General features: G+C 43.7%; 2 long non-coding RNA genes across 2 annotated transcripts in view; one reads left to right on the top strand and one right to left on the bottom strand.

Moving 5' to 3' along the window:
• LOC123584861 overlaps positions 1 to 25,707 on the bottom strand; it is a 59,440-nt gene that overhangs the window by 11,189 nt on the left and 22,544 nt on the right. The window lies entirely within an intron of this gene.
• LOC123584862 lies at positions 1,402 to 17,323 on the top strand. Its single transcript, XR_006705711.1, has 3 exons — positions 1,402 to 2,071; positions 7,548 to 7,601; positions 15,872 to 17,323. It is a non-coding gene; the product is annotated as an uncharacterized LOC123584862 (long non-coding RNA).

Here is a 25,707-nt window from a genome sequence, read left to right as displayed (position 1 = left end):
GGGAGGGGCTGAGAGAGAGGGAGACACAGAATCCGAAGCAGGCTCCAGGCTCTGAGCCTGACATGGGGCTCAAACCCACAAACCACAAGATCATGACCCGAGCCGAAGTCTGATGCTTAACTGACTGAGCCACCCAGGTGCCCCCAGGACACCGATGATCTTAATCACACGTCAGTTGTTCCTCAACAGAAGCTGGCAGCTAACATTAGGTAAATGTCTGCTGAGGTCAGGCACCCTGATGACTGTTTTACACACCTTATCCAATGAAGCAGTATTATCCCCATTTTGTAGATGAGGAAACTATAAGAGATGAAATCATTCTCCCATGGTTTCCCCACTGTATTGTGATTTCCATGAGAGAAAGGACTCCTTTATTATTGCTGCCTCCCTCACATCCAGAACAGTGCTAAGCATTGGGAATCTTCCAGTAAAAACTTTTTGAATGGCTGGATGAATAGGGTAGTAAATGGTGAAGCAGAGAAGACTATATTCTCTAGAAAGATTTTCCAGGCTTACTGAAAAAACTATAATAATCCACAGCTCCTTTAACCTTCTCTTTCTCCATGTATTTCCCCACTGGTTGAGTGTTTTCAATGGGAAGCGTCTTACTACTCTGTGGGCGTACAAGGTTGGTTGCTAACTTTGGAACACTTGTGAATCCTGGGCTCAGAGTCATGACCGAGGCTAGTGAGTCATATTCCCCACACAAAGCTCCCTACACACTGGCTGTCAGAATAAACCAGAAGTTGCCATCTCGTCCCCCGCACTGGCTGTCTCGTTTTACCTTCTTAAAATGACAAAGGATGTTCTGCAGAGGGTGGGGTTGGGGTGATGGTAGACTTCTGGATACTCTTGCTCTCTGGAAACCTGCAACTTGCACAGGTTCTGCTGGAAGCCTCACATTCTACTGGAAGAGTCTGTCCCTCCTCTAGGATATCAGCGTGAACCCGTAGACTGTGGCATCTTTAGTGTGGGCAATGGCTGCAGGAATCCCATGAGGCCATTCGAGGGGGTATATAACATAACCTGTCACCAGGAGACCATTAGCCTCTGTGATAAAGGATACATTTTCTCATTCCTTACTCAGAGAGAAGAGTTTAAATATACAAGCGCCCCTCGCCTGGGTGGCTCAGTGGGTTAAGCATCTGACTCTTGATCTCGGTTCAGATTTCACAGTTTGTGAGACTGAGCCCCGCGTCGGGCTCTGCGCTGACAGAGAGGAGCCTGCTTGAGATTCTCTCTCTCCCTCTCTCTCTCTGTCTCTCCCCTGTTCACATTCTCTCTCTCTCTCTCTTTTAAAATAAATAAATAAATATTAAAAAAAGATACAAGTACCCCTGAGAGAGGAAACACATTGATTTAGTCACACAAAGGTGCAGACAGCTGATGGCAGACAGGAAACAGAGTTCAGGGGAATTAAAACAGGGGCAGAAGAGACTTCGCAAATTACTGGATACTGAAAATGCAATCTACTATCTCTCCTTCACATTGTGGGTTATTCGGGGTCCTTTGCGTGGCTGTGGCAAATGACTGAATCCTTGCTTCCAAGTCTGCCAGTGGGAGAAATAAAAAGCCAGGGAGAAAAGAGAAAATGTCTTTTGCTAGACTAGGTCACTTGTTACCTGCGAACAACACCGTGACCATGTCCTGATAAGTGGTGAGGCTAAAAGTTAGGGATTTTCATCTTCTCGTCAGATATTAATTTGCATAAATTCTGCCATCCCCTTTATTAAAAAGAATGGAGAGTGGATAGTATCTGGCTGCGTGAGGGCCCTCTGACTGGGTGAGCAGCCCCCCATGACGCTTCCAAATGCCGGTTCCTCTGCCAAATATGCCCCAATAGTTTCACTCCTCCTGACCAAAGTGGATAATGCAGGTGTAAGGACAGAGGGAGAAGCGGTGCTCTTAAAAATAGATCTGACTTAGTAGTCTTTAAATAACTGAGGATTGTGATATGAGAGAGGGCTACTTACTTTGAATCTGTATCTCTACGGAGAGCAGAATCTGACAAAATGGCCTCAACTGACTTGCGTAAAGCGATTTGGCCTCGCTGAGTAAGAACTTCTACAAGGTAAGAGAGCTGCTAGACAAGAGAATTTCCTTCGCCGCAGCAGAATGGATTCTTATTTGACCGAGATGATCACTGAAATTCAGCCTACCTTGACACAGAAGGATAGAGTAAATCCTTGTCATTCAAAGTGTGATCCCCAGAAGCAGCATCGGCCTCACTGGGGAGCTTGTTAAAGATGCTGACTCTCTGGCCCCATCCTTGACCTACTCAATACGAATCCTTCCACCCCCACAAAATTCCCAGGTGAAACACATGTACCTCACAGACCGAGAAGCCCTCGACTAAATGACCTTTGCAGATTCCTTCCACTTGAGGATTTCATGGGCCAACTCCAGTTGAGAAGCGGTGAGGCCCCTCTGCAGAGGGGGACCTGGTTGCTAAGGAAGTTGGAGGCGTGATGTTCCCCCTCCCAAGTCACAGCTCTCCACTCGTCTGTTTTTACAGGATATGTTTCTCCACAACCTCAAGGGTACTATAGCTGAAGTCCCTCCCAACACACACCAGACTCCCTGTAGCAAATTCCTGGGAGACCACACAGCTTGAGAGTCTGGTTTGTGTTCAAAGGGACTGCAGCTGCCATACTCTTGAGGTATGTCTCCCTCAGGCCCATCAGAGACACCCAGAGCAAGGAGTGAGGCAGGTAGTCCAGTGGTTTGTATAGATCCTAGCTTTCCTCCCTGGGCCAGAACCACCTACATACCACCCTGTTCATTCATCTGGGGGCTACAGATGGTGGTAGCACCCAACATCGCATCTGTTGAAGAATCCAAAGGCAACTCATAGATTTTCCCTAGAAGGATTTGTAAAAGTCATTATGCATAAATTATTCATAAATATAAATAAGAAAAAGAACACCCAAATCTCAGGTGGGGAGTGAGGGGTCTCAAGATAAGGTAAGCAACCCTCAAAGAGGATTTACTGCACGGACACACACATGCGGAGGAACATGTCCACCCAGATGCTGATATCAACTATTGATTTGATCCATCTGGGCTGCTATAACAAAATACTATAGCCTGGGAGGCTTACACAACAGACATCTATCTTCTCACAGTTATAGAGGCTGGGAAGTCCAAGATCAAGGTGCTGGCACATTCAGTTCTTGGTGACGTCATTCTTCCTGTCTTATAGATAGCCACTTTTTCATTATGTCCTTACGTGGCCACTCATCAGCGTGTGTACATCAAGAAAGAGCTTTGGGGGCACCTGGGTGGCGCAGTTGGTTAAGCGTCCGACTTCAGCCAGGTCACGATCTCGCGGTCCGTGAGTTCGAGCCCCGCGTCAGGCTCTGGGCTGATGGCTCAGTGCCTGGAGCCTGTTTCCGATTCTGTGTCTCCCTCTCTCTCTGCCCCTCCCCCTGTTCATGCTCTGTCTCTCTCTGTCCCAAAAAAAATAAATAAAAAAAAAAGTTGAAAAAAAAAAAAAAAAAAGAAAGAGCTTTGGTGTCTCTTTCTTCTTCTTATAAAGGCATTAATCCCATCATGGGACCCTACCATCGTGGCAACATCTCAACCTAGTGGCCTCCCTAAGGCCCCATCTCCAAATACCATCACATTGGGGATAAGGACTTCAAAGTATGAATTTGGTGGAGGACACAGATGTTCAGTCCATAACAACTACCAATGTAATAGACTTCAGAGTGGCTGTTTTCAAATCTGTATTTTTCCCCCTGAAATGATATGTTCTTGGCTAATACTAGTATTTTTTTAAGTATACTAAGACTATACTAGAGAAATAAAAAGTTAAAAGTTATGCATCTTCATAACAACTAGTAGTGCAGTAGAAATATAGTTCATCAGTCCCTAGGGTGTCTGCACTCCATTTCAGGCCAAAGATGAGCTGCACTATTTATTCACAGTAAGGAAAGCAGTTTGGATCAGGAGCTCTAGAGTTAGAATGATATGGGTTCAAATGAGACTTTAGGGCTTGCTACCTATGACCTCTCCAACCTCTGATTTCCCCATCTATGAAATGGAGGCAATTGTAAGAACTTCTATCATCACATATCATTTTAAGTCATGTGATGGTTAAAATAAATAATATATGAAGTGCCCTGCTACAGAGTAGACATGAAATATATGATGGCTATTACTATCACTGCAGTTGCTATTATTGGACATGGTATTTAAGTCTTTCTGGCTCATATATACTCTTTCTACCAAGAAACAGGATTAAATTTCCTCAGTAGATGCCTTATTACCTTCTTGAGTTTATAAAAGGTCTCCTGCTTCCTGTATCTCATGGAACAGCCCAGATAGGGCTCTGCCCTTGGAGACCCTAAGAACAAATGTGGCCACTTATCTGACTACTGGCTGGAAGAACTCCTCCTGAATCCTGAGCTCCTGGTAAAATTTGTAGCAGAAGGTAGGACTTGTTTGTCAGGAGGCCAGGAGATCTCCTCCACCTCTCTGACTCCCACTGTTCCACCCTGGTGAGCACTGATCTTCATCCATACCTCTTGACCCCTACCTGCCTGCTTCCCCTTATATGACACTTCACCCCTGAGCACATATCATGCACTGGCCTTCAAGGGTCATCTCTCCTTCATGTTAGCTTTCATTTCTTCCAGGATTCCCTGGGGTCAGCCATCTGAGCAGGCCCCTTGGAACATACCCAGTACTTCATGGATGGGTCACCTGTACGTTACCAGAGTAGAAGAAGGTATCATTTCTACCCTACCCTAACCATACCCCATGACATCAAAATCGGTTGTCATCCATCCATGAAAGACCCACATCCCCAAATTCTTTCATCCCAATTCCTTTGTCCAATGCTCTTAAAGCATATGAATGGCTTGGCCTTGGGCCCTGCTCCTCTCCTAGTCAATCACCCAATTATCTCTTTCAGGAAGTTTCCTGCCTTCCTTCCCAAGCCAAGGGCCCCTCCACTAAATTTACCCCTATTATTACCCATTACACTGGAATGACTTGTGTCTCTGTCTGCCTCCCCCAGTAAACCAAGTTCCAGGAGGTCTAGGGCCATGTGTAATTCATCTCTGTATCCCCAGTATTTAGCACTGTGTTTAATACATAGTAAGAATGCAATAAATGTTGTAGAAAGAAAGAAGAAGGAAGGAAGGGAAAGATAGGAAGCAAGAAAGATGAAGAAAGGAAGAAAGGAAGGAAGAATAAGACAGGATGAGAGGTATGGGAAGAAAAAAATAATGAGAATAGGATGGACTTAAATCTATAGAATTCCCAATAGCCCTGAGCAATGAAGCTATAACCCACCCTCCTCTATATTTAATCTTCCAATGTTTCCCTCCCTGTTATTAACATAAAAATGGAGTGAGTTTATAGAGACTCATTAAAATAGTTGGCTAAATAATCATTATGTTTCCCAGAGCCCTTGGCCATCAGCAAGCCCTATAAAGTACTCTCTACTGACATCAGGGCATAAAACCATCATCAAACACAAACACTGCACTTTTTCCTGGTCACAGACACCGAGTCCATTCAAAGGTCAAGGTCAGTCACTTCTTGTGTACATGAATCCCCCACAGCTGACAAACATTTCCACACACATCCAAGGAGAGGGGAAGAAGGACCAACAAATTCTTAGGAGTTCCTTGTTGGTCATAACAACCTTATTGATCTCTCCACAAATGGAGAGAAGAAGGGGCCCAGAGAGGTAAACAGCAAAACAAAAAAGTCAGATAATCAAGAAAGTATCCGCAAGTGTACACATACAGACACACTCAACAGATTAACTTTCCTAATACTGTTTTGCTCAGATTAATAATTAAATGGCCTTGTGTACTTTGAATAGAAGCCAACTGCTCAGCAAAGAGAGGTGACAGAGAAGCATATCAACGAGATCAGCCTGGAATGAAGATTAGTCAGTACGCCATGCAGATAATCTTGAGTTTCTTGAATTCATTATCTATATCTTCTCTGCCTGTGTCTACCTTGGAATTTTAGAGATGGATTAGATATGAGGTCTGGAGAAAGCTTGCTCTACAAACTTTGGTTTATTCCAGTCATTTCGGTCACTGTTCTCTCTCCACCAACTAGAAGTAATAGTTTGACCGTGAAGCCTAAGCTAAACTTTGTTGGTTCTGTTTGGAGGACAACTCCTCTTGGCTTTGGGAACTAATCCATCTGGGTCCTCTCGTTTCATCAGAGCATGCCTCCTTATTAACACCATGAAATCTCTCTGAACAAAGAGTGTGTATTCCCCATGATTCACTCTGTGGTCAGGAATTTCATTACTGAAGGTGGAAATCATGTGGGAGGGGAGTACTGGAAAAAGTGAGTGTGGTTGTAGGAGAAGATACATTAAGATAAAAGATAAATAGATTACTTTTTAAACACTGTCGAGTGCTAATCTAGTCCCTGGAAATAGAGGAAGAGATTAAACTAGAGTTAGCAGGAAGTCTGACATGAGCCCACCTAGTGTTCAGGTGAGGAAGGTGGGAGATGCGGAAAAGGAGCACAAGAGGGAGGAAGGCACATGCCACAGCAGAGGATTGTCCTCCCCGAATCAAAGGAGAATGGGTGCTTCCGGGAGATCAGATTGTCCTCCCCTGGGCACCTACCAGGCATGGATGCAGATGCCTCCCTGGGCCAGCCTTCTTCCTCCCCTCTTTTTCCCTGCTTCCCTCTCTGCTTCTTTTCCCTCCATCCACTTTTATTGACCATCTGTTGTGTCGGGTACAGTGCAGGTGATGGGAATATGAAGGAAATATTAAAAGTCCCTAACCTCAAGTTATTGTTCGACAAACCACCAATGCGGTCATATCACAGAGCCTGTGTCAGTATGCAAAGTGCCAGGGCCAGGGGGGTTCGGTGGAAGCTGTGGACGTTCCTATCTGGCAGCCAACCCTTTCATGTAGCTGATTTCAGTAACGATGTGGTTTTTAAGTTTCCACACACCTACTGCTCTAGATCAAAAGAGAACAAAGAGACATTTCGACCAAACTCAAAAGAATTTTGATTGGATCTTGTTTGAAAAAAAAATCTACTAGAGGACACATAACATTTTGGAAAATGGTACATGGACTGGAATGAGGTGATTAAGGTGATTATCATTAATTTTCCTAAGTGTGATAAAGATGATTGTGAATAACCTTATTCATTAATATCCTTATTTTTTCAAGAGATATGTGTTGAAGTATTTAGAGGTCCTGTGTACCCCATACTATGAAATGGTTAAGAAAAATATATATGGACAGCAAAATGTAAACAATTGTGGAATAAGTAATTGTAGAATTAAGGAGAAGGGTTTGCGCGTCAATTGCACTATTCTTTCAACTTTTCTACATGTTCGAAGCTTCTCATTGTAAAAAAACTGAGAAGATTCTCACTACTTGCTCACTGTTATACTAAGGACTTCAGTAGAATAAAGCCATTTGTGTGTCAATTAGCCAATAAATAATCATAGCTAATATTTATCACGTGCCAGGGAATTCCGAGCTAAAGCAGGTTTTCTCCTTGAGTCCTTACAGCAACACTGCATTCCGGATTTTTCTTTACAGAGAGGGGAACCGAGGCTTGGCAAGGTGAAGTACTGATCTCACGTCACATAGCTGGTAAGTGTCAGCACCAGATCCCAGCCTGGCTGTGATCTGGTTTCAGACTACCCACTTTTAACCACCACTCTCTATCCACGGCCTCCCAGGAAATACTTTGAAATGCAATGTCTAGTTGAAGTCATGGTTACAGAAATCATTGCCGGAAGGGCAATCTGTCAACCTGTGAGTACAAACAACCATTGTAAGAGCCTTTCCTGCTTTGATAGAAAGAAGGGTCTTCCGGGGGGCTCCCAGGGAAGGAGAGGCCATTGGTGGAGCAAAGGGCAGAGAAAGAGAAAATGGGGAATGGAAGCATGGCCCAACCCTATGCACCCTCAACTGTTTGGGGGCAAATTAAAGACGTTAGGCAGGTATTTCTGTCTGGAGCAGCAAAGTATTTTCTGTTTAGTAGAAAAGGTGCAACAATTAACACCACCCCATATCACTACAGAAGCCTGAAAAAAAATCAGAGCTGAGATAGAAAATGGTCGTTTCTTCCCAATGGTTTCTTTTTTTTTTTTTTTTTTAATTTTTTTTTTTCAACGTTTATTCATTTTTGGGACAGAGAGAGACAGAGCATGAACGGGGGAGGGGCAGAGAGAGAGGGAGACACAGAATCGGAAACAGGCTCCAGGCTCTGAGCCATCAGCCCAGAGCCTGATGCGGGGCTCGAACTCACGGACCGCGAGATCGTGACCTGGCTGAAGTCGGACGCCTAACCGACTGCGCCACCCAGGCGCCCCCCCCAATGGTTTCTTAATCAAGGTCTCCTTATGTCTGAAGTTCCTATTACTGACCCACCATTGAGGACATGCAAGGCAATTTAAGAGAGTGAGACTGGGCTCTGTTGAGTCATTGTTACCCCTTGCTACCCCCTTAGGACCGGAGCCAGAGAGTGGAGGCCAGGATGTACCCAGCCAATAGGCTTCTGTAGGAGTTTCAACCATGACCTCGACCTTACTTGCTCTCTGCTCCAGTCTCCTGACTAACTAGCCCATTGCATGGCCGGCCTGGCAGACTCACCATGTAGTAAGCCAGGGTCAAGTTCTATTTTGCTCTTGGTGTATGAAATGTAAGAGTTAGAGAAATCATGTAAAAAGTCAAAAGGATGTAAACTTTGCAAACACCAGTCTCCCAGGGATTTGGCATTAGAACAAAAGTCACTTCCTTCAGTGCCCTTTTCTTACAGCCCAGTTTTTCCTGTGAGGACAGATCTACCTCAGAAAACATCTGTCTAGTTCTAAGTATTTCTACAGTTCTAACCATTTATACAGCGAGGCAAAAGGTCGCCTTATACAGAATTTGGGGACTGCCCCTGGGAAATTTATTTTTTTTAAATAAACACAATTGTGCCAACTGATTTCAGTACATATTTCTAGAAACTTCACAGCATTGTGACAATCACAGACTTTCCCTCAGTCCTGAACAAGGGACTCTGAAACAGCCCTCAGAAGACAAAAAGTTGAAGTCAACTCTGATGATTCCTGTGAAGCAGAATCCATTTCAACTGAGAGAAAAAGGAAATCATTACCCAAACCTTGGAAAGCTACAGAAATGACAGCTATTTTAAAAATTCCAAAATGAAAGGTGCTCCTCCGGGAAGAAATGGAACAATGGAAAAGTATTTGTTAAAATAAATGGCTTTCAGGGTGCCTGGGTGGCTCAGTTGGTTATGCGTCCGACTCTTGGTTTCAGTTCAGGACATGATCTCATGATTTCGTGAGTTGGAGCCCCATGACGGGCTCTGTGTTGGCAGTGTGGAGCCTGCTTAGGATTCTCTGTCTCTCCCTCTCTCTCTGCCCCTTCCCCACTCATGCTATCTCTGTATCTCTCAGGATAAATAAATAAACTTAAAAAATTTTTTTAAATAAATGACTTTCATGGGGCATTTCCCCTAACGGTCTTCCTCAACCCAGATAGTTCTCTTGCCTTAAACCCATCTTGCACACCACCCAGCTGTGAGCATCCCATGAGATGCTGCCATTTCCTTGCTTATACGCCTCAGTGCCTCCCGCCCAACCCACTAACCCCCAGAACTGGTCCCCTTCCTCCTGCTTCTCTGAGCTCCAAGACTCCATTCTCTCCATGATATTTCTAAAGGTAAACACGAACCCACCCCTCTCCTACTTAAAAATATGGCTGGCCCCAGATCCCCCACATGATAAAATCACACACTCTTTGGCACTCAAGGCCTTCAGGATCTTTCTCCTGCCTCCTTTTCCCAGACTCAACTGCTATCACAGCCCACACGCATCCTTTGTTCCAGTTATGCAGACTTCTGTAAATTCTCACCCTGTCTTTACTAAGTGGCCTCTGTCCATGCCTTCTCATTCACTGTTCCCCCTGTCTAGAATGCCATTCCTCTGAGTCCATAGAGTACACAGAAGCTTCAAGACTCAACTCAAATGTTACAACCTCAATGGAGCCCATCCAGAACTACCTTTCTCTATCTCTCTTTCTCTCTCTCCATACATCAGATGCCACACACACACACACACACACACACACATACACACACACACACTCCATGCCCCCAGCTTACTTCCCTAGCCACCTTCCAATATCACACCTTTTCCAGGGCTCTGCTTCGTCCTCTGTTCCCACACCTGCTGCCCACATAGACAGTAAGTCTTTCCTTGAGGACAGAGCCCACACAGTGCTCATCATTGTGTTCCAATTCTTAGCACAGTGCCTGACACCCAGTAGGTGCTTTATCACGTGGAAGAAATCTAGATCCTCCCGAACCAGCAAGGCCAGGCTCAAATTCTGCCTTTCCCAAGTCTTCCCAGATACCCGAGGAGAAACATTCCTGCCACCTCAGAACTTTATATCCTATATTGTCTGTAAATTGTTACTTCTTTCTTCCTAAATATATATATTTTTTTGTATTTTCTAGGATTGAAAAAATTTATCCTTCTACACTATAATATGGTTTCAGGAAGTCACACTTCTTACTCCCTCCCTTCCCCAACCAGCCTTTGGTTTTGTTTAGGAAGTATTGTTGAATTAATTTGTCAACCGGTCCTTTAAGACATCAACATCAATTGTGTTAAAGCTTAAAATTGTTTAAAAACATCAATTGTTACAAGGTCTTAGTTTATAGAGAAAATGTAGCCAAAAGACTGACTTCATTTATCCCCTTTTAAGAAGCCCAGCATTTCTGTAAGATGAATGCTTCTGTTCAGAAGTTGCTGGGAAGCCATGGGCTAATAGGATAAAAAGTCCTGGCCCTGCGCCGTGGCCACCTTCTCCATCGCCTGTTCTGCTTGGCTTCTTCCCAGGCTGGGCTGCTTCCCTTCCCAGGACCAAAGGATTCAGGTTTACACGTCGAAGTCCTCTCTGATTTTCTGGAGGTAATCCCTTCAGTGACTGGTTCTCTGCTGTTCCAATAACACTTCATCAACAGGACCAGTAGCTCTGTGGCCCTAAGGGCGAAATTTATATACATTGCTTCTTTCAAAGTGACCTTGGAGAAACTTTTTTTGTGTTTTTTTTTTTTTTTTAGCCTCACCATTTCATTAGTTCTGAAATGCAGATCTGGGGAAGGAGAAGGATATGTAGAAAAACTCTCACTTAGCTTCTAAACCTGCCACTTCTTTGTATCACCAACTACCTGAAGAGCCCAGTTGCCTGGAGGCCTTTAGCTAGGACAGTGGTGTGCTAGACAGGGTTCCTGGGCTGCTGGCTGGAACAGCATCAAAGTGACCTCAGGGTTGGAACAGGCCAACAGGAAAGCAGCTGGTGTCTCTATCACCATTCTTCCTCTACCTCCATGACCCTGTCTTACCCTCCATAGCCATCCCAACACAAACTGCCCCTCAAAGTCCTTGGTAGCCAAATATTTGTTAGTTGATGGAAAGGACTCTGGTGTCAGTGTCAGACTGACATTGGTAAAGGCTCCCTCTAACAGCCTGTCTTGCCCATATTCTTCATATCCTGGAATTGAACACTGGTGATATGGGAATCCAAAGCCATACACCTGTTCAGATTCAAGGAGTAGCCAGAAGTTGAGAACAAAAGGGCAAAGTGTAAGACTATTTACTGGATAGGTGGACACACAGTAGGTCCAGGCCAGCCTGGGAAGGCCAATGTGACATAATTATGCTTAACCAAAGGTGGGCTCAACCTAGTCTAAGAACCTGGGAGCTTCTCCTAGGCAAACAGCCAGGAGGCTAACAGCATCTTGGGACTTAACAGGTAGGGGACCTCAAGCTGGGAATCTAGGTCCTGGGGCAGGGAATAAACTATTGGATCTTACAAAAGGAATGCTGAATTGTCAGGCAGGGACTTAGTAAAAACAGAATATCACATAGCAGATTAATAATAAGGAATCAGGATACTGAAGTCAAGTCTTGCTCACTAGCTTCTGAACTGCCTTGGTGGTGGGCTACAGGTGGAGGATCTAGAGCCAGGCCTGGTGCCAGACCCAGGCAGGACTTGACTTTGCATGTGGAGCCCTCCCTATTCTAGACGACTAGCACCAGAAGGACAAGGACCACGTGTGGCTCGCTCTCCACTCAGTAAGTGCCTGGCACATAGTAGGTGCCGAATAAATACTTACTGAGTGGATGACCATTATGTAAATTGTTGGGAAGAAGAATGAGGATGCCAGGCACAGCTTTCTTCTTTAAGAAGATCACAGTCCGTCTTTGTCCTGCAGGTAGCACGGCTACCAGAGCTCTGTCTGGACCCTTCCAACTCTAGCCCCTGGATTTATTTTAACAAACACATATAATGCTTGCCACAGTCCAGCAAATATCAACTAACTTAATTCTCAACTCTATGAGGTAGGTACTTTTATTAGCCCCATTTTATAGATGAGGAAACTAAAGCACAGAGAGGTCAAGCAACTTGACCAAGGTTTCACAGTGACCAATAAATGATAGAGTCTGGATATGTAGCCAGGCACTCTGACTCTAGAGCCTGTGCTCACGCAGACCAGCATCTAAGGATCCAGACCCATCACTATCCACGATTTGAGAGCTATGTAGTGCTGATCTCTGTGACCTTCCAGAAGCCATTCACCACCCATAAGCATCCTGCTAAGTCTGAGATGCTGGCAGTGGCTACCAAATGTGGAAATGTTTCCCATGGCCTTTGCATGTCTCTGAAATGCAAATGAGACACAGCTTGGTAAAGCATTGCCTTGTAGAACCCCTCCCTGGGCCTGGACTATGTCAGGGCCAGCTTCATGGGGGCATGTGGCTATGTACTCACACAGGTCCCTGTGCTCAGAAGGACCTGTGCTTGGTTTAATGTTCTTCTGCCTCTCTGCTGCCATCTTGGAATTCTTGATACTTTTTTTTTTTTTTTTTTTTTTTTTTTCCCAAGAGAGGGAACACGCAGGAGAGGCAGAGAGAATGAATCCCAGCAGGCTCCCCACTATCAGTGCAGGGCCCAATGCAGGGTTTGAACTCACAAACTATGAGATTATGACCTGAGATGAAACCAAGAGTTGGATGCTTAACTGACTGAACCACCCAGCCCCCGCCCCCGCATTCCTAATACTTTAGAATAAGGGGACTGGGACCTCTACTTTGCACAGAGCCCTGCAAATGAGGTAGCTGGTCCTGCCTGTGTTTCTATGTTGTTCCTCAGATTCAACCAGATTTCCTTTCACTTACCCTCCCTTTCTTGCCCTTAGGAATCAGACTCTTAGTATAGGTGCTGCTGAAGCGAGCACAGGAATCAGACTCTTAACATCTCCATAAATTCCTCTCATTCATAAATGTTAAGAGAACATGCAGGCCAGCTCCAGTTTTTTAAGAGTCTCTTATTTTAATCTGCTCCCTCCAAAGCCAATTAGAATTTTTTTTTTTTCATAAGATTAAGGATGCTGATACTCACTCCATCCCTCCCACCCTCTCCTCATATGGGAATCTTAATCTTTCAGCTCCCTGCCCATCCAGGAGAGAGAGAAAGGCGGCGAGGCTAAGGTGGGTTGTCAGCAAAGAGATGTCCATTCAAAGAGAACATCCATAGTGTTACAAGATAAACTGAGGCATATTAAAATTTTGAGGAGTTTATCTAAGCAAAGATCAAGTCAGATTATGTAGCACCAAACCAGAAGTGGTTAGGAGTGCTCCACCAACAGGAGTCAGAGGAAAGATTTATGTACAGAAAGTACAAAAACAGAGAGAGAAAATTATTTGATTGACTGTAGCTTAAAGCCTAGTTGACTGTAACTGGTTGTCCTTAGCATTTTGATTTCATAACCTTGAGGCATTTACAGGCTTAGATTTGGGCTTGCTTTCGTAGGCTGCCAGGGAATTAGAGCCACATCAGTCTAATGGCCTTCTTGTTTAATTAATTTAACAGTAGTCTAGATTAAAAGAGATTTAAGAGGCATGTTGACCAAATTAATGTGTGGACTTTGTTTAGATCCCAATTCAAATAAACTAACGGTAAAAAGATATGTCTCAGATGATCAAGAAACATTAAATATGGACTGGGTATTAAATGATACTGAGGAATTATGCCTTATTTTGCTGTGCATGTGAAAGGTATTGTGGTTATGTAAAAAAAAAATGCCCTTATTTCTTTTAGAGATGCATACTGAATTATTTAGGAGGGTTATGACACTGTATCTGGGATTTGCTTTAAAATGCTTCAGGGGAAAAAAAAAGGGTTGGAGAGGGAGAGAGATGAAAGAAATATGGCAAAGTATGGATGCATTTTGAAGTTGGGGATGGGGTTTCTTGTACCCTTCTTCTTTGTTTATGTTCAGAAGTTGTCATAATAAATAGTTAACCATGAAAGAGAGGAAGAAAAAAAGAGAGAGCATCTAGACCACAGTGTTTCCAGAAGAGCAGAAGCAGATGTTTACTGTTGTTCCCTTTTACTGGCTCAGAGGAGTCTGAGTTCTGAATGGGCTGTTTTTTATGTGTGTGGACAACTCTCAACTTTGCAATGTCCTTTGAAACATAATCTTCTAGGGACGTTTCAGTGACAGTGGGATTGGCTCTGCCCAACCATCCTCACTCATTCTCCTTGTGAGTAATAGCTTATGAAGATACCAGTATAACTGGAGCCACAGAGGCTCAAACTCATGACCTTGACTTATTAGCCTCCTTCCCTAATTTCATCACATCCAAGTCCTGTTCCTTCCCTGGGCCTAGTTCCCATGTGAAGCCTTCTATAACCACCCATCCTGTCCTGATATCTTCTTCCTCATCTCCCACAGCAATTACAGTCTAGCAGCTGGCATTTAAATCTTTATTTGGCCCTGAGTTGTTCTTGGATGACTTTGTGCAACCCATTCTCATCTCCCCAACCGACTGCAGTTTCCCATGACTTCCACCCTGACAGAGTTCAGGGTGCTCTGAACAGGTCTCTTCTACACTGAGCAAACTGTAGGCCATTTGTTTGTATATTCAGTCATTTACTCTCCTGATACTGAGCACCTACTATATGCTAGGCATGGTGCTAGATGTTGGGGATTCAACAAGACAGATCCGGTCTCTGCCCAAGAGCTCTTTCTTTTGAGAGGGACAGATGACATTAAGTAAGTACCCAACACAGTAATTGATGACGATGGTGGGGAGCCCCGTAAAAGCAGCGCCCACGGTGCTCTGAGGGTGCAGAACAGGAGACCTGGACTGGTCCGAAGAGTCAGGGGAGGCTCCCCATAAGGAAGTGACTTCAGGAAAGGACTTGAAGGAAATGTAGTAATTAGCCTGACAAGGAGGTGAAGAGGAGCATTCCGGGCAGAGAAAGCAGCATAGGAAAGGCCCCTGGGGGAAGGAGTTTGGCATTCCAGAAGTCCAGTTTTACCGATATGCAGAGACCAAGATTGAACATAAGCATGCTTCTTTAATTGAGATGAATTTCTTTAAAGAAAAATTGTTTCAGTGTTTATTTATTTTTGAGAGGGAGAAAGAGAGACAGAGCACAAGCGGGGGAGAGGCAGAGAGAGATGGAGACACAGAATCCAAAACAGGCTCCAGGCTCTGGGCTGTTAGCACAGAGCCTGATGTGGGGCTCGAATCACAAACTGTAAGATCATGACCTGAGCCGAAGTTGGACGCTTAACTCACTGAGCCACCCAGGTGCCCCAAAATGAATTTCTAAGCACTTTGTAAGCTGGGTTCTTATTATCATCTGATTGTTTTTATTGTCATTAACATTGTTTATTTATTGTTATTTTATTGTTATTATCATTGTTGCAATAATAGCCTCCCATTTGTTCTTGCCCCCTGCATGCATTCTCTGCAGTGTGATTCTATCCCTCTTCCCACTAGCAGCAGAGTCTGTTTCTCTGAGTCTATTTCTCTATCTATTGAATCCAGGCCTGGCTAAATGACCTTATTTGGCGAATGGGACAATCGCAAAATTGACACAGCAGAGGCTCTTGATGGTGGGATCTCTTTACCACCATGTGAACAAGCCTGTCCCCTTCTCATTGAGGATGAGAAGCACCACATGGAAAGAGGCTCCAGCCACACCCTTGGTCCAGCATTCCACTTGAGGCCCCAGACGTAGGAGTGTGGCTGGCCCAGACATCTAGCCTCAACCAAACTAGCCCAGCCCAGAAGAACCACCCAACCAACCCACAGAATCATGAACTAGATTAAATGTTTGTTATTTTAAATCACTAAGTTTTGGAGTAATTTGCGATGAAAAGCTCATTAATACATTATCCGTACATCTTACATCTTATATACTCCTATCAACCAACCAACAAAGCATTTGTTAGGCATTAGGGGTACAATAATGAGTAAAAACTTAACAGTTATAATCTACTTGGGGAGATGTCTTACCTGTGAAAAAGTAAGTAACACTGCAGTTCAAAGTGATAAATGCTAAGTGAGTTCTAATAGTGCTGTGGCATAAGGAGGAAGAAGCGATCTCTAAGGCAGAGAAAATTTCTATAGGAGCCTGAACTTCAACTTGATCATAAAGAGCACCGATTTAATCTTAGGTGACTGGAGAGAAACAGGGGTGGGATCTCCAAGTCAGAAGAAGATTGCAAACAACATGTTCAGGAAACTGGTGAGCAGTCTGGTTTGGCCAGAGCATAAAGAAAATCAGTAAGAGATAAAGTTGGAATGGGGGAGGCCAGGCTACCAAGAGCTGGAAACCTGGGGTTAGAGTCAATAGATTTAGCAAATAAAAATACAGGGAGCTTAGCAATATTTGGGACATACTTATGCTAAAAAAAAAGTATTTGTTGTTTATTTGAAGTTCCAATTTAACTGGAAGTTCTGGTTTTTATCTGGCAACTCTAGCTAGGGTGGCAAACTCAAAAGCCTACAGAAGTCCAGGAGATAAAATACATGAGTAATATGGGCAGGTGTAAGGCAATAGAGGTGACTGAGGACTGTGGCAAAACGAGAGAACACTTATTTCACTCAGGGAATCAGCTCGACTTTGCTCCTGACAATTGTTGCCATGTGAAAATGCAGGCCCAATATTTCCAACTCTTCCAATATTTCAAGAGAGGTTGAAATTTTGGATAGTTATACGAAATACCCTATTGTTTCGTATAGTTATACGAAATAAGTGAATATTTCAATATTTTAAAAAACCTGTGTGGGTCAAGCAAAACATGTCTGCCAGCTGTATCTAGTCTAAGGACCTCTGGTTTTCAACCTCTGTTTTAAGTCCTAAATACCTAGGTTTTTTTTTTTTTTCTCACTATAGTAATATATGCCTGTAAAAAATTCAAACATCAAAACATTAAGGTGAATGTGAAGGTTTTCCTCCCCATTCTTTCCTCAAATCCTATTCCCTTCCCCAGAGAGCCCTTGTCAATAGTCTGGGCACATATGCTAATAACTTTAAAATCTGAGGCCGGGTTAAAGACAGAATCACAAATTCTAGACACATATTCTAGTAGACCTTTGGCATATGTGTACAAGGGGGTATGTGTGTAAGGAAATATGCACAAGGAAGTTTATTGCTGTGAAAAATAAAAAAATATCCTAATTCCCATTTTAGAGAACTACATAAATAAACTGTGATATATTCATTGCAAAATACTAAATAGCAGTTGAACTGGATGAACTAAATGTTTACGTATCAAATGCATATATTCTCAAAAACATTGAGTATAGAAAAAACCTAAAACAAAATTACTTTCTCTATTACCTATCAATCAATCAATCAATCAATCATCTATCTAATCCAAGTACAAAAACATGGACCAGATGGAAACCTGTCTAACTCACTGTAATAGTTTTCTATTGTTGCTCTAATTGGCATAAACTTAATAACTTTCAAAAACACCACTCTATCATCTTACAGTTCCCAAGGTCAGAAGTCTACAACGGGTCAGCAAGGCTGTGTTCCTTCTGGAGGCTCTGGGAGAGAATCCTTGCCTGTTCCAGCTTCTAGAGGCTGCCCGTATTCCTTGGCTCTTGGCCACATCCCACCAACCTCTGTTTCCATTATCACGTCTTCTCTCTGATCCTCTGGTGATTACACTGGGCTCTAATAAAGACACGGGTGATTACATTGGGCTCAGGTGGGTAATCCAGAACAATCTCTCCATCTCAAAATCCTTAATGTAATTATATCTGCAAATTCCCATTTGCCATGTAAGGTAACATACCCACAGTTTGTCACATGGATACCTTTGGAGGGCCATTATTTAGTCATGATAGTGTTTACCTGAGGAGAGAACAAAGAAAACAGGATTGGGAAGACAAAGAAAACTTCAACTTTGTCTGCCAGGTTTTATTTCTTTGCTTTAAAAAAGTCTTTATGTCAAATTACAATTTTCTGATTATGGATGGTAAGTGTTAGTTATATTATTCCATATATATATTCCATATCATTTATATATATATTTCATATATATTTACAGTATATATATGTATTTTTATATTATAAATATATACTTATATATGATTATATATATATAATCCCTCTATCAATTTTTTTTCAAAGTTACCAGAGAGAGAGAAATGAGGTTAGGAAGGGAATAGTACATTTTAACCTGCTTTATATCTATGAAAGGTGTGCTGTGCTATTGTGTGATCTATAAGGGAATAATCAGACTTTTTAAGAAAGAATGAAAGAAAGAAAGAAAGAAAGAAAGAAAGAAAGAAAGAAAGAAAGAGAAAGAAAGGGAGGAAGAAGGAAAGGGAGGAAGGAAGGAAGGAAGGAAGGAAGGAAGGAAGGAAGGAAGGAAGGAAGGTGGGAGGGAGGGAAGGAAGGAAGGAGGGAGGGAAGGAAGGAGGGAAGGAAGGAAGGAGGGAGGGAAGGAAGGAAGGAGGGAGGAAAGGAAGGAAGAAAGGCAGGCGGGAGGGAAGGAAGGAAGGAAGGAGGGAAGGAAGGAAGGAAGGAAGGAGGGAGGGAGGGAAGAAAGGGAGGGAGGGAGGATTTTAGATCAGAAGGGACCATAGAGAAAAAACAGCTAGGCCAGAGGTTGTCTAATAGCCCCAGGAAGGTCTCACCTGGGGCAGTACTTCAAGGGGATGCCGGGCCCAAGGGTGGGACCTCTAAGGACCCCCTTCTTCTCCTCTTCCACCCTTATCCCTTCCACCCTCCCTTCAGCCAAAGCACATATGTTTTTATCTGTTTTTTATGATGGCATTTCACACAAGATGTCATCATCCAAAAAGATGTTCTGTTATGTCAATATGTACCTCCACACACATGCATGCATGCATTCACACTTACATACATGCACACGTATACAGTTTGGAAAACACTAACCCATTCTACCTTTCATCACTGTGTGATTGAGGAGTGTGAATCTGGGAGAGATGAAGTGACTTGAGATTACATAAAAGGTGTTACTATCTCAGTAAATCTCTTTTATTTGTGAGTCAGAGACCAGGCCATTATAAACCCATAGAGGAAAGCCTTAAGATTTTCCAGTAACCGGAACTGTCTTATCTGAAAATGTTTCCTGGAATCATGGATTCCTAGGACAGGGGTGTGGAGACAAGGAAGGAGGGGGTGTTTCTTGAGGAGGAAAGATCCTTTGTTCATCCTCCCCGCTTCCAGATGAATAAAGAAACTGCTGAAAAGAGGGCTATTAGGAAGGGAAGGAGTAGTAATAAATCCTTAAATCTAAAAAAATAGTTTAAAAAATCTGGTTTTCCCAGAGCTCAAGTGGACACAGAGAGATGTTTTTCCTTCTGCCTCCTTTTCTTCTCTCTTGCTTTTGTGAAAGTACGTTTTCCTTATTCTGTCTTTCTAAGCCTGCTTTTTGTCTGTCTCTCTTGTGTTTTACTTTCTTACATATTTATTTGGAGTGAAAGGGACGCAGCTGGAAGTCACTTCTCCCAGGCACGGGGGTGTGTGCGGCGGGGCCTCCATCCCAGAGGAGACTTTCTTTGCCAGTTGTGGCATGAAAGCTGTCCAGAAGTTCAGGGGGTCCACCAACACAGAGGACAGCAGGAGCAGCAACGAATCAGCCCGAGAACACCTGCCTGGCGATGTGCTGTGCAGCGCGGAGCAAGGTGTGAAGAGCTCGCATCCACCATGGGAGGCGGTCAGGCTCGAGCTTTTGAAAAAATTTTCATTGGCACCTGTCAGATGGCTTGATTTCCAGGTGAATAGTTGTATTAAGGGGTTGACCTCAAGCCAGTTTGTATAGTTTTGGTTGTAGTTGAGAGAACTAGTAACTAACATTTTTTGGACATATAACTGCTGGCTGGTTGCCATTGTCCTGGGCATTCGCGGACTGTAGTGGGAACTTCATTTCTCTTTGATCCTTGCTAACAGAAGCTCTTCAACTCTCAACTTCCATTTCTCTTTCATCCTTGCTAACAGAACCTCAGTTTTGTTCATCAATTCTTTCCTTTTGAGGGTCAGAGGAAAGTGACCTGTCTCCAATTCCAAAGGTAGGTATTAATTGGTCTAAGCCAATTATGATATTTCTATTTCCCTTGACAATGGCTGGTTTAGGAAAAGTCATGTGATATATTTTCGTCAGAAATCATCCTAACTGATGTTTGTAGGTTAAGTTCACCTAGTCTTCAGCATTGCCCATGAGGTAGCTATCTCCTTTATTTTTTTTTTTAATATTTTTTAATGTTTATTTATTTTGGAGAGAGAGAGACAGAGTGTAAGCGGGGGAGGGGCAGAGAGAGCAGGAGACACAGAAGCCGAAGCAGGCTCCAGGCTCTAAGCTGTCAGCACAGAGCCCGACGCGGGGCCCGAACTCACGGACCGCAAGATCATGACCTGAGCCGAAGTCGGATGCTCACCAGACCAAGCCAACCAGGCACCCCTATCTCCTTTTTTATAGGTTAAGAAGTTCATTTAAGTTAATACAGTTGATAATCAGCTTAGCCCAAATTCAATCTAGTGACTTCATGAAGAAGATGGGACCAGGCAGGACCCTGAAGGCAAGGTCAGAACTTTGTGCACTGGTCTCTAGTGCAGTGTCTGGCACATGGGAGCCATTTTGAATAAATTAGCCCAGATCTCATGTTCATTACCCTATGCCACTACTTTAGAAATAACGGGTAACTTCTACTTCCTGCAATATGGTAGGCCAGCTATTCTTAAAAATCCCATCACTACCAAATACCTGAAATATCTAAAAATACTAAAAACATTTTTTAAACTATTAAAACGTACTGCCGAGCTGACATTCCTGTGTGTGCTTGCGTGGGTGTGTGCACACAGAAAAGGAAAAACTAAAAGGCAAAAAAAATCAAAGCAATAGCAAGTTTAGAGAGGTAAGCAGGTACTAAAGGCAAAAGCACTCTGAGAGAAATCTCTCAGTTTCTGGAAACCACAGAGCCCACACAAGCTGAAGGATCAGATCAGAGACTGCAGCTCAAAGCTGGGCTTCTGAAGGGCAGAGCCGCAGTGCGAATGGGGTACCCTCCAAAGGGACAGACCAAAGAATCACTTGTCTTGGCTTTTGTTCTCAGTTTGAGAGAAAAAATGTTTCCTTGAGCTGTGAGTCATCACAAACCAGCCCTCAACTCAGGTTTTGGGTCCAAATTCACTCTACTTGCATATTCTGAAGACCTCCAATTGAGAATTACATTTAAATTGATCCTGGGTAGGCCGTGATTCTGAGTGCTTAGAAGAAGCAAATATAGATCCTCTCTGGAGGAAGATACCACCCTTGGCCAGGCCTTGAAAAATTCCATCAGATAAAGATCCAATAAATATCAGCCCACGGTTTTCAAAAACAAATTATGAAACACACAAGGAAACAAAGTGCCATGAGTGAGAGTCAACAGAAACAACAAACAGAAGAATCGGGTCACAAAGACTTCAGATACTGGAATTATCGAAACAGAACATAAATTAAATACATTTAGTATCAGTGGAATGAGGAAAAGAAAGAAGTATTGGGGGTAGAAAAAAGGTAAGAGAATGAAGAGGGTGTTAGGCTTGTATTCTTTTTTTAAAAAGCGGGGCGCCTGGGTGGCTCAGTCGGTTAAGCGTCTGACTTCGGCTCAGGTCATGATCTCGCAGTCTGTGAGTTCGAGCCCTGCATCCGGCTTTGTGCTGGGAGCTCAGAGCCTGGAGCCTGCTTCAGATTCTGTGTCTCCTCTCTCTCTCTGCCCCTCCCCGACTTGTGCTCTGTCTCTATCAAAAATAAATTTAAAAAAAATTTTAAAAAAGCAGAGTTAACATATACTAATTACTCAAATAATACAGTGACATATACATGTAAAGATCCTAGCAATGCAGAATGTAAGGAAATTAGGAATAAGAAAAAAATTTATTAAATGTCTCCAATAGAAAGCCATGCTCTGCTTAGAGCCTACCCTTTAGGATGATCTGATTCTAGCCTTTCATTGCCTTTGATTTATTTTACAATTCTGTAAAGAGTACTGATAGCAAAGCAAAATAATGTTTGTCCATAGACACAGAAGTGAATTCCGTCCAGTGGAGGGACGACATCCCCCTCTCTCCACCCTAGAAAAGCCAGTTTTGCATCCATTTACAAATTCTTTTCAATATTCCTGATCTATAAATCTGCTGTCCTTTGGATTCCTTTGAACCAATTGTAACATCTGCCTAGTCCTCTCATTAATAATAAGTTTAAACAATCTTAAAAAAAATTTTTTTAATGTTTATTTTTGAGAGAGAGTGAGTGAGTGAGAGAGAGAGAGTGGGGTAGGGGCAGAGAGAGAGGGAGACACAGAACTTGAAGCAGGCTCCAGGCTCTGAGCTGTCAGTGCGGAGCCCAAGATGCAGAGCTCAAACTCACAAACTGTGAGATCATGACCCGGCCTGAAGTCAGATGCTTAACTGACCAAGCCACCCAGGCACCCCTTAAACAACCTCGAACATGTGTTTGTTTTATATCTCGTCATGATTTTCACCTTTTTTTTTAAAGTTGTCCTTATAACAAAATAGAATAAAAAATTGAAAGACTCCTTCTTCCTGAACCCTTGGAAAAACCACTAATGACCTGGTAATCCTGGAGAGCAAGTTGGAGATGAGGCGGTGACCAGTGAAAGGTCACTCGGCATGCTGCCCCTCTTTCTGGGCAGAGTCCATCCTGGTCCTAGAGGCTGTCCCCAGGGTTAGTGGCTTGCCCAGGTCGCTTCGGTGCAGGACTTCCTGGGTTCAGTTCACGGCTCACCTTCTTGTGCTCAAACTTCTTGTGCTTTGGTGTCCCCTTATGGAAAATGAGGCTAGTCATAAACCTATCTGGTGGGGCTCTTGTAAAGATTAAATGAGTTCATATTTGCAAATCACTTGAAATCGTGCCTGGCCCATTGGCAAAACCAAGTCCTAGCTAACACTATTATTATCTGCATGACTGAATGGTCTATTTTTGGGCAAGCTTCCATCTAAAACAGTACCAGTGCTCCCCAATAAAGTGGTATTTTCTTAATTTCTCTCTTTGCTATTCCTTTTCACCCGCTCACTGTTTCTGATGAACTCTTGGAAGCGAAACTGGTTGGTGGGGAGAAAGAGCAAAGGAGGAGGAGGTGAACTCCAGGAACCATTGGGTCTGACGACGAACAGAGGAGCTGGAACATCTTCGACATCTAACTTGGGGTAGGAGAGAAAGGAAATGTTGAAAATTTTGTTTGTGTCAAAATATCCTATCAACCTCAGCCCTGTGGTTAGTGAGTTGTTCCCACTAGGAAAACACTACAGGCTGAGCAGATTTGTTTTCTCAAGACAGGAGGGGTAACAAACCAGCCACAATTGTCCCCTGGCACTGGTGCACCAGAATATTAAGTTGTTATCTGTATGGTGCCCAGAATACCAAGGGGCAAGCGATATGGTGGGAAAGGTATGGGCTTTGAAGCCAGACAGGTCAGTGAGGAAACTCAGGCCCAGTCACTTGCTGGCTGTGTGACTTTGTGGAAAACACTTCTTCTCTCTGAGCCTCAGTTTCCCCATCTCTGTAGTAGAGATCATTATAGCTTTCTTTAAGCCTCTGGTGAGGATTAATTTAGGCCCAGCAGTGCCTGGTGGTCAGGCAATGTCAGCATCACTTGTCTTGTCAGGAGGGAGGCCTGGCGTCTTTCAATACCAATGCCCTCTGGGAAGATGGAAAACCAAACTTTTGCGAGCATCCCTGGCAGCAACTGTTCAGTCATGCAGCTGACCTTCAGGAGTTGAAGGAAACTGAATTTTCCGCAGGAAGAACAGCTGCCAGGTTGTTGGTCAGGGTTCCTGGAGGGTGGGTCACTGAGGATTGGTCTCCACTCAGAGGTGGTGGTAGCAGGGGAGCTGGGTGGGGCAGCGACAGGCAGTGGGGAGAGGTTCATTGGCTTCTTCCCTGCTAAAAAATAAACTCCAGGGGGCACCTGGGTGGCTCAGTCAGTTAAGCGTCCGACTCTTGATTTCAGCTCATATAATGATCTCACAGTTCATGAGTTCGAGCCCCACATTGGGCTCTGCACTGGCAGTGCAGAGTCTACTTGGGATTCTCTGTCTCTCCCTCTCTTTCCGCTCCTCCTGCCCTCTCGCTCAAAATAAAAATTAAAACAAAAACAAAAACAAAAACAACTCCTGTCCATTTTCAGAAGCAGATCCCACCTCAACACCCCGGCAGGAATCCCCTACCTGTCCAGGTGGGGAGGAAGCCCTCAAAGGGGAAATCTCCCCCGTTGCTCTTGGGGCCAACCAGCACAAGATACTGCCAATCTTTACCAAGAGCTTTCTACCCACAAGACATTCTAACAGGGGATATTGGGAACAGGGGTGGGGAGAGGGGCAGCTCAGAAACAAGTCAGTTTCAGTTTCTTTGCTGTTGTCTCTTTGTCATTCACATTATGACTTTTCTTGCTTTGGGGCTCTTGTCGACATTTTGCCTTTATTCTGATCATTGATGCCTCTTTCCCTGTTTCCAAGATCACACCCACTTCCCCCATCTCCGTGTCAGATGTGCAGCAGAGAATCCAGGAACCCCTACTGCCATGTGGGCTCCTCACCTGCCTTATTACTCTTTACATCCCCAGCACTTAGCACAGCACCTGGCACAAAGATGGTCCTCAGTCATGGGTGCTGAACCAGTGGAGTGGCTTGTTACTGGGCTGGAAGTGAGATTCACTTAGAGAGGGGTAGCTCTGTTAAGGTATCTCTAAAAGGCAGCTCTGTCCATCTCTGGCTTGACTGGGCAGGTGGCAAACAAAAGGTGGTTTCCAGCTTTCCAGCTTCTCCCCCAGGCAATACATAACACTTGAGATTTGGAACCTGAGACCTGAATTCAAGAGACAGACCTTCCACTTGATAACTGCACGAACCTTGGGCCATTTACTTAAGCCCTTTGAACAAACTTCAGTTTGTTTATTTACTTTTTTCCAGGAAAATATAAGATTTTCCTTTCCTGCTTCATAATCAGAGAATTTGTGACAATTACACAAATAAGGTTTATGAAAATGTTCTATAAAGAAATATATGAGTGACAGCTATTATTTTTTATAAAATGATTCCACTAGTGGGCTCTAAGTGTTGTGGTTCAAAGGTATTGGAAACCAACCATACGCCAGGGGTTTCAATAAGTACATAACCGAGAGGTGAAAAGAACACTATGAAGGCGCCCAAAGAAATGAGCCATTCACGGACCGCACCCAGTCTGGGGGTGTCCTGGGTGTTTCTGTTGCTAACTTGCCATGTAGTCTTTCATCCTGTGGAGTCTGAAGCTGTAAATAACACCCAAGTCATTCTCATTTTGCTTCAGGACACCCCCAGGCTGAGTCTGTGAATGGCTTCTTTCTTTGTACTAGTTCTG

This window comes from Leopardus geoffroyi, chromosome C3 (assembly GCF_018350155.1).
Source record: "Leopardus geoffroyi isolate Oge1 chromosome C3, O.geoffroyi_Oge1_pat1.0, whole genome shotgun sequence".
NCBI classification, from domain to species: domain Eukaryota; kingdom Metazoa; phylum Chordata; class Mammalia; order Carnivora; family Felidae; genus Leopardus; species Leopardus geoffroyi.
The sequence above is the reverse complement of the archived record's forward strand: the minus strand, read 5'-3'. Positions and strand labels throughout refer to the sequence as shown.